Source organism: Macaca mulatta, chromosome 9 (genome assembly GCF_049350105.2).
Source record: "Macaca mulatta isolate MMU2019108-1 chromosome 9, T2T-MMU8v2.0, whole genome shotgun sequence".
NCBI lineage: Eukaryota > Metazoa > Chordata > Mammalia > Primates > Cercopithecidae > Macaca > Macaca mulatta.
Genome location: NC_133414.1, coordinates 90945997 through 90953721, shown reverse-complemented (window position 1 = coordinate 90953721; position 7725 = coordinate 90945997). Strand labels below are relative to the sequence as shown.

Below are 7725 nucleotides of genomic sequence, written 5' to 3'. Positions count from 1 at the left end.
ACATAATATGTTGATGGTTTTTATCATAAAGGGATGTTAAATTTCATTAAATGCTTTTTCTGCATCAATTGAGATAACTATAGGGTTTTTTTTTTTGGAGGGGGGGAGATGCTTATTGCAAACGGTTATAATTAAAGGGGTATTTTACAAGTGTTTGTTTAAGACAGAGGGCAAACAGCCTCCCAGCCAGGCCTCAGCTTTAGAGGCCCATCCTGGAGGGGAAGCGGCTTTTGCAGGGAACATGAGCTCAATCACTATTGCTCACTGAGCACAGAGTCACACTGGAGTCATCTTAGGGAGGCTGCGAGGAAGAAAAGAGAGTGCAGAGAGCCATGAAGCAACTACTTTAAATTCTGAATCTTGCTGTGTTCCCACTGAGCATGCTGCCTTCCTAGAGCAGACCTCAGAGCCATCCCAGGGACTAACACAGATCCTTCCTGGGGCGCAGGCTTCTCACGCTAGCGTAGGGTGCCTAGGTCATCCTCATCCTCATTTATCATCACAGACTTCTTTCTGCCTACCAGATATCTTCCCTACTTGTGGCTTTAAAATACCAGCAGGAGGGAAAGCAAGGAATGTTCTTGTTAATATAAATCCATAGCAAAAACGATTTGAGAACTGGATGCTTCCCAGGGTTGGCAGGTGTGTGGATGGTTCCCCGCATTCTTTATCCACCGGGTGCTTGAATGGGTAGTGCTGTTTAGGCTGCCAAATGTCTGAGCTTTTCAGACTTGTTCATGTTTTTGAGAACCTATGGGGATAATCATCGGGCAGAATCAGAGCCCAGCAGAACACGGGGACGGGGAAGGGTGAAGAGGGGAAACCGACAGAGTCCTGAGGTCATCCCCGGAAGGAAGGGACACTACTTCCAGAAGTAGCAGAACAAAGGGCTCTGCCGAGACTCTGCGGAGGGGATCCGGGGTACTGGGGGTGGAGAGGTCCCCTCTTGCAGTGTGGGGTTACTGTTTGGGTAAAGCGAAGTCCCAAGCAGTTTCCTGTGCACATTTCCACATGGCCTGCATGAGGCGAGTGAAACCCATGTCTTTAGGCTTTTCCAGGCCTCTCATCAGCCGTTGCTTCATGATGGAAACAAATTCTTTATTGCTCAGCTCGCCATTGCCATCACAAAGAGTGCAAACGCCACATCACACACGTGGTCTGAGAGCTCCACTTTAGCCACTGTCCTGGCCACCTGCTGCATGGTCACTTTATCAAGAGATGCTCCAGCCATATGGTAAAAACTCAGTGCAGTGTCCACATCATTAATGTTCTTTAGGAAAGTAAAGAAGTTCTCCACCTCCTGAAATGTCAGACCCTTTCCTTCTTTGAAGTGCTTCTTGAGCTGCCTCTGCATGGCGGTCAGCTTCTTGGACTGCACCCCACTGTAGGCAAGTAGCATGCCACCAAACTGCCTCTCAGTAATTCTCCCATCCACAGGGTCATGGCGTTCAAACTCGAGCTTCAGAACATCATGCTGAAGTTTACGCTGAAATTCGAGGAAGTTTTTGATTGCCAGCTTTCCCTTTAGATCAGCTCCAAAAAAGTAGGTTGTGAGGGCTGAACGCAAGCCAGACTTGAGGGTGTTGCCAGTAGTAGGACGATCTCTGTGGCACATACCCATACTGGTTTGGGAGCGAATGATGCTCTGAACCTGTTCAAACTCCTCCATATCTACTTCTCCATCTCCATTCAAATCAAACATCTTGAAGGCAATTTCAAAATTTCTCTGAGGAGTGGAAAGAAGAGTTGTAAGGAAAATGTAGTCTGAAAAGGATATGAGCCCACATTCTCCAAGGGTCTAAAATATACTTCCTTTATCAGCAAATTTTTCTCGTTCCTGGGAAATTTTCTTTCCATCAAAACGTTTTATTATATATTGATCCAGACCCAAGTGTTCTGGTTGTTTTTCATTGGGTGTTATGGATCGCACAAAATCTTCTGGCGTCATAAACACTTCTGCTTCACCAGGCTCACTGATGACTTTCAAGGTGGCAAAATATCGGAAGATTTTGTCTGGTGTGGAGTAGGCTCGAATCCTATTCTCATATTCCATCACTTTTCTGTCTCTGAATCCAGAACGTTTCTTCTTTTTCTCTTCTGGATGAGGCGCAAGATCTGCAGTCTTTTTTCATGGTTACAAACATCCCCTTCATCTTTAGTCTTCCCTTTATCACCAATGTCACTTTTTAGGTTGTCTACACATGGTGGAGATTCTGCATGGGCCCTATTCCACAAAAGACCAGTACTTGCAGTTACTGCAGATGCTCCCAGGAAAGCCACCATCATTAGTCTTCGCCGGATCTGGATGGGCTGTGATCTTCCATGGTACCATCGAGAACCCACAGCCAGTTCTGCCAAAGCAGAAAGTGAGTTCAGACGAAACATCCCTCCGGAGTCCGAGACTCACGCGTCCAAGCACGAGCTCCAGCAGCTCCTCAGTCAAAGCCGCCCACTTCTGACAGCCATAGAGATGAAACAGCGGGGACAAACCTCCACCTCCTCCGCCCACCCTCACGTGACTCTCCTAGCCGCTGGGCCTGTCTGGATCTTCAACTATTGGGTTTTTAATCCTTCATTCTGTTGATTAGTTTACATGTGTTGAACCATTCTTGCATCCCTGGGATAAATCCCACTTGATTATGATGTATAATCTTTTTGATGTGCTATTAGATTCGGTTTGCTAGTATTGTGTTGAAGATTTTTGCATCTATGTTTATCAGGGATACTGACCAGTAGCATTCATTAATTGTGTCCCTATCTAGTTTGGTTTCCGGGTAAAACTGGCCTCATAGAACGAATTAAGACAAATTTTCTTCACTTCAATTTTTTGCAAGAGTTTGAGAAGAATTGGTGTTAGTTCTTCTTAAAATGTTTGGTAGAATTCAGCAGTAAATTATTTAGTCCCAGGATTTTTCTTGTTAGGAGACGTTTTACTACTGATTCAATATTGTTACTCATTGTTGGTCTGTTCAGGTTTTCTATTTCTTCTTGATTTAATCTTGGTGGGTTATATGTGTCCAGTAATTATCTGTTTCCTCTAGGTTTTCCAATATGTCAGCATATAAAACTCATACAATATAGACATATGATAGTCATGCAGTATCATTCATAATAGTCTCTAATGATCCTTTGTATTTCTGTGATCAGTTATAATGTCTTTTTCATTTCTGATTTTATTTATTTGGATCATCTCTCTTTTTTCCTAGTCTAGCTGATGGTTTGTTGATTTAACTTTTCAAAAAACCAATTTTTTATTTCATTGAGTTTTTTGTTGCTTTCTTGTTTCTGTTTTATTTAGTTCTGGCCTGCTCTTTATTATTTCCTTTCTTCTACTAATTTCGGGTTTAGTATTTTCTTTGCTCATTCCGTGAGGTTCATAAGTAGGTTGTTTATATTTGAAATACTTCTACTTTTATAATGTGGGCATTTATTGCTATAACCCCTTGGTGCTGTTTTTGTTGCATCCCATTGGTTTGGGTATGTTGTATTTTTATTTTCATTTGTTTCAAGAAATTTTTTCATTTCCTTTTTAATTTCTTCGTAGGCCTATTGGTGATTCAAGAACATGTTGCTGAATTTCCACGTATTTGTACAGTTTCCAGAGTTCCTCTTGTTATTGATTTCTAGATTGATTCAATTGTGTTCTAAGATACTTGGTATGATTTTGAGTTTTAAAAATTTGTTGAGACTTGGCTGGGTGCGGTGGCTGACACCTATAATCCCAACACTTTGGGAGGTCGATGCGGGCGGATCATGAGATCAGGAGATAGAGACCATCCTGGCTAACATGGTGAAACCCCATCTCTACCAAGAAAAAAAAAAAATTACAGAAAATTAGTTAGGCATGGTGGCGGGTGCCTTTAGTCCCAGCTACTTTGGAGGCTGAGGCAGGAGAATGGCGTGAACCTGGGAGGTGCAGCTTGCAGTGAGCCGAGATGTGCCACTGCACTGCAGCCTGGGTGACAGAGTGAGACTCCGTCTCAAAAAAAGTAAATAAATAAAAATAAAAATTTGTTGAGACTTTTTTGTCATCTAACATATGGTGTATTCTGAAGAATGTTCCATGTGCCAATGAGAAGAATGTGCGTTCTCTAGCTGCTGGATGAAATGTTCTGTAGGTCCATTTGGTCTATAGTGCAGGTTGAGTCTTATGTTTCTGTGTTGATTTGCTGCCTAGATTATCTGTCCAATGCTGAAAGTGGGGTGTTGAAGTCCCCAAGTAGTATTGTATTGGTATCTATCCCTCTCTTCAGCCCTAATAATATTTGCTAGTCTGCTGCTCTGATGTGGGATTCATGTACATTTCCAATTGTCATAGCCTCTTGCTAAATGGATCCCTTTATCATTATATAACTTGCCTCTTTTTATATTTTTTGACTTAATGTCTATTTTGTCTAATAAAAGTATGGCTATTTCTGCATGCTTTTGGTTTTCATTTGTGTGGAATATCTTTTGTCACCCCTTTGCTTTCTGTCTAAGTGTGGCTTTACAGGTAAATAAATATCTTGTAGGCAGTATATAGTTGGGGCTTATTTTCTTGTCTATTCAGCCACTCTATAATGTTTAATTAACGAATTTAAACCTTCCATTCAAAGTTGTTGTTGATCAATGAGGACTTACTCCTGTCATTTTGCTAATTGTCTTCTGATTGTTCTGCAGGTCCTTTGTTCCTTTCTTTCTCTCTTATTGTTTATTTTTGGGAGTTGATGATTTTCTATAGTAAAAACATTTGATTCCTTTTGTTTCTTATTTGTGTATCTACTCTCCCAGTGAGTTTTATACTTTCATATGTTTTTATAATGGTATATGTCATCCTTTTGCTCCCAGATGTAGAACTTGCTTAAGCATTTCTGGTAGGATCCAACTAAAGGTGATGAATTCCCTCAGTTTTTCCTTGTCTGAAAAAGCCTTTATTTCTCTTGCATTTCTGAAAGATAGCTTTGCTGGGTATAGTATTCTTGTCTGTAAGTTTTATTGTTTTACTTTCAGCATTTTAAATATATAATTCTACTCTCCTCTGGCCTGCAAGATTTCTGTTGAGTCTAATCTGTTAGTCTAATGAAGATCCCTTTACATGCGACTTAAAGCTTTTCTCTTGCTGATTTCATAAATCTTTGTTTGTCTTTTCCAAAGTTAAACTTTTGACTGTTTAATTGTAATGTGCCTCAAAGAAGGCCTTTTGGGATGAGTCTATATTGGTACTTTGAGCTTCCTGTATCTGGATGTCTATATCTATCCAAAGACTTGGAGAATTTTCTGTTATTTCATTAAATAAGTTTTTGTATCTTTTCTACTCTTGGAATCTGCATTTTTGTATCTTTTCTACTCTTGGAACTCTCAAAATGTGAATGTTTATTTACTCAACATTTTTCCCATTTAGAAAAAAAAAAGTGCAACTTGCTGCCAGTGCTCATTTAATTTTATATAGACATACTCTTTAGGCTGAAGCAAATCTGACTGATTTTCAATGTGAAAATAAAATGTAAAAACTGCTCTTTGAGTTATATTTCTAAACAGAACTATGTCAGAATCATCTGAATCATCAAAATCATCTATTTTGGAAATCCAACAAATGAATCTTTGGCTAACAACTGTTAGAGAACAATGTTAACATCACACATAGGTACGTTCCATTTTCTAGGATTTGACATTTTAAACAATCAAGAATTACTATATTTTGTAAATGGAAACACTACTACTAAAAACAGAATGCTATAAATAAAATGATGTCTTTTGTTTCCAAAGTTGATATAATAGAGTGATGCAAAAATAATAATAAAAGTGAGATACTTCATGGCAAAATTGTCTCAGCGTAAATGCTGCAACCACAAATATAGCTGGCAAGTATTCTTGGGGCAAATGGGAAAAGGGTTAATAATGTTCCATATGTCATATAAGCTTTCTATTTTCATGTTTCCATTTTCCTTTTTTGGTTTGATTGAGTTATTTCAAAAGACTTGTCATCAAGTTCAGAAATTCTTTCTTCTACTCAATCTAGTCTAATGTTGAAGCTCTTGTTTGTATTTTTAATTTTATTCATGGAATTTTCAGTTCTAAGATTTCTATTTGGTTCTATTTTTATAATATCTGTCTCTTGGTTGACTTTCTCATTCGTATAATGAATTGTTTTCTGATATCGTTGTATTATCTATCTTCTCTTTTATTTCACTAAATTTCTTTCAAATTATTATTTTGGATTCCTTTTCATGCATCTCATATATTTTGCTGTCTTTGGGGTCTGTTAGTGGCAAATTATTGTTTTCCTTTGGAGGCAGCATGTTTCCTTGCTTTTATATTTTTTGTGTTCTTACATTGATATCTGCATGTCTGGTATAACAGCCACTACTTCCAATTTTATGGGGTAGCTTTCATAGGGAAAGCTTTTATGGGGACTTGTTCCTGTAGACATGTCTATTGTGTTGGTTAGGTGAGGTACTTTGGCTTTGGTTCTGAGTAGGTGCAGTAGGGTAATCTCTGTATGGTTTCTTTAGCTGTAATCAATGTAAGTGGTGTCTGTGAGCTCCTCAGTGGCTCAGGCTACAGATATTTGTAGAGGCTGTGGGGTGCAGACAGGGATACAGGAAGGCTAGTCTTTGTGCCCCTGGGTGGTACATGTAAGTGCCAGCAGTAGCAACAGTAGGACCCCTGGTGGGCATCTCCTCAGGTCCCTGATGTCCCCATCCCTGTGGGCAGGGTTGTCATCAATATTGGTAACTCTGGGAAGGCAGCTCTCAGCTTCTGAGGGACACATGCTTGGGTTTCTAATGTACCGGAGGTAGCATTCTTGATGTGCTAGACCATCTGTTTTCTAGGATATAGGGTGCGGACTAGGCTCAACTGCCAGCAATGATGCTGCCTCTCTGTGTCCAGCTGGTGCCATGACAATGCAGCCCTCTGGGTAGATGTGGGGAGATGTCATAGGGGTCCTCTCAATACATATTTATTAAATAGATGAATAAATGTCTGAATATCTTCCAATGGCCAGTACAAGGAATTAGAAAATGTAATTATTGCAGAGATATTATTTGTAAGATAAATTGACTGCATACACTTTAGAAACTTGAACAGATATACAGTTCCAGCATAAATTAAAAAGGCATAATAATGCCCCATTTATACTACTTCAACCAACTTTTGTAATTATGTACTCTACTGCAGGGAAAAGTAGAAATACTTCTAAGATGAGAAAAGCCTACTTTTCGTTTTTTAAACATTTATTTAATTTAGCTTCCTGAGATGCAGAAGTGTTGTCAGAAAGCCTGACCTTCCCTGTTTACACATCAGTGAACAACACACTTTCTTATATATCAAGAATTCTTACCATCCCCTGGGAAAAGTGGTAGGGCACTTAAACACTTTATCCCTATTGCCAAACCCATCTTGGCAGATGATCTTATGGCTTAAATTTTCTAAGAGAGAAACAGGACTAAAAATATATCAGAGAGAGGAAAGAAGAAAGAGGAGGGAGAATGATTAGGAAAGAGTGGTGAGCTGTAAAGCAGGAAGAATAGACAGTTCCAAATGAAAACAAGGAGTCTGCCTTTCCTTCCAATGTCAAGAAAATTGGCCCTGGCCTAAAAAGAGGTCTGGAAAGGATGAGGGGCGAAGAAACTGCCTTGGGAAGACGTGGTCCAGTACCTCTCCAAAGAAAATATTTTAGAAAAGTTAAATATTTAAAAAAAAGATATCTAAGATTTGTCATGCCCCCAGAGACCTCTCCCTCTC

The 7725-nt window shown here is 39.5% G+C and overlaps 1 pseudogene; it reads right to left on the bottom strand.

Moving 5' to 3' along the window:
* Positions 1-852: 852 nt before the first annotated feature.
* LOC701131 (calcium uptake protein 1, mitochondrial pseudogene) lies at positions 853-2524 on the bottom strand (annotated as a pseudogene).
* Positions 2525-7725: the final 5201 nt, after the last annotated feature.